The sequence below is a fragment of the Octopus bimaculoides genome, chromosome 22 (genome assembly GCF_001194135.2).
Source record: "Octopus bimaculoides isolate UCB-OBI-ISO-001 chromosome 22, ASM119413v2, whole genome shotgun sequence".
In the NCBI taxonomy this organism is placed as follows: Eukaryota; Metazoa; Mollusca; class Cephalopoda; order Octopoda; family Octopodidae; genus Octopus; species Octopus bimaculoides.
This window is the reverse complement of record NC_069002.1, coordinates 36,022,535-36,024,210: the sequence shown is the minus strand read 5'-3', so window position 1 is coordinate 36,024,210 and position 1,676 is coordinate 36,022,535. Positions and strand designations below refer to the sequence as shown.

Sequence of the window (1,676 nt, the reverse complement as noted above, 5' to 3'; positions counted from 1 at the left end):
ATACAGATTTAGAAATTTAGAAATTGCTTCAAAAGGTATTTCCCGAGAGATTTCTAAATAGAAACAAGTTATATAACCAAAAATAAGAAAAATAAAAGATTAGACGGAAATTAAAGAAATTTTCGCCTACAGTTAAATCAATCGCTGTATTATATAATAAACCGAGACGTTGGTACTGCAGTTAACTATTGTTGCAAAAATTTCAATCTTTATCTAAACTTAGTTTCATTTCGTTTATTGTTATTTATATTATTATTATTATTATTATTATTATTATTATTATTATTATTATTATTATTATTATTACTATTGTTATTATTATGTTCTATTTATCACAGGTTTGTTGGAGCTCCTGGAGTCTTGCGTGTGTACCGGGCTTACTATCTGCAGCTTATGGTACCATTGCTATTCGTCGTACTTTTCAGCTAACTAATACTTTCCTGATTATTCTGGCCGTGCCGAGGAGGCAAAACTTTCGTAATAGTGTTACTGCGCACTATATTCCAATTTCCTTCTTCTTCTTCTTCTTCTTCTTCTTCTTCTTCTTCTTCTTCTTCTTCTTCTTCTTCTTCTTCTTCTTCTTCTTCTTCTTCTTCTTCTTCTTCTTCTTCTTCTTCTTCTTCTTTCATACATACATACATACATACATACATACATACATACATACATACATACACACATGCATGCATGTTTGCATGCATGTATACATACACATGGGTTGTTTCTCTCCAGTCCTCTAGTTTCGTGTGGTGTTTTGGAACCCCAGTTCCTGATGTTGCGCGTATTTATCATTCCTGATAATTGCTGCTCCATCACTGAAAAGAAATCTCTTCCGAAGGAAGCCGTCATCTGAATCTAATCGCGGTAACATATTCAGATCAAATTTGGTGTTTGTCATTTGCTTGAAATGCTTGCAAACGTTACACTTTCAAAGCATAAAGCCTCAGTTTCTTGTGAAAAATGTTGTGAACGTGGTAAACTTACCTGTCAACTTGCATTACAAATGGACTAAGTATGACTACGATGAAATCCTGCTCAAATTCGCAGTTCTTCCACAGATGTCCTTGCTCACCCAGCGCCTGTTTTCTGTAGGACTCTTCTTGTTTTCATAAACATTTTATGACATGTGCGGATGTTAACACATACTTTGTACGGTAATTTCGCTGGACTTGAGTGTCTAATGTGGTCTCTATGAACCAAGATGCACATTGCGCTTTCTCTTGCGTTGTGACTTTCGTTAAAAGTCAGGGGTAATGATAACCTTTTAAAGACAAACGAAATATTAAAACAATTGATTGATGGGTCCCAACTTTATTACATACAATTAACTATGGAAGTTATAAAGATAATTTATGGACAGTGTGTGTATGCGTGTGTGTGTCTCTCTGTGTCTTTGTATGTGTGTGTGAGAGAGAGAATAAGAGAAACATAAACATATATATATACGCATATATATGTATATATATACATATATATATATATATATATATATATATATATATATATATACAAACACACACACACACACACATGTATGTATATATATATATATATATATATTGTGTATGTTATTTGTATATAAGATGTATATTTATATTATGGTGTAAATATGTAGAGAGAGATTGTGCTTGCGTATGTGAGTGTGTGTGTGTGTCCTTGTGTATGTGTGTGTATAT

The 1,676-nt window shown here is 32.6% G+C and overlaps 1 long non-coding RNA gene across 1 annotated transcript in view; it reads right to left on the bottom strand.

The window, feature by feature from the left end:
- Positions 1-1,676, bottom strand: part of LOC106880046 (uncharacterized) — a 65,120-nt gene that overhangs the window by 50,641 nt on the left and 12,803 nt on the right. The window contains exon 3 of the long non-coding RNA XR_001410699.2: positions 985-1,261. This is a non-coding gene — a long non-coding RNA (uncharacterized LOC106880046). The remainder of the gene's footprint in view (positions 1-984; positions 1,262-1,676) is intronic.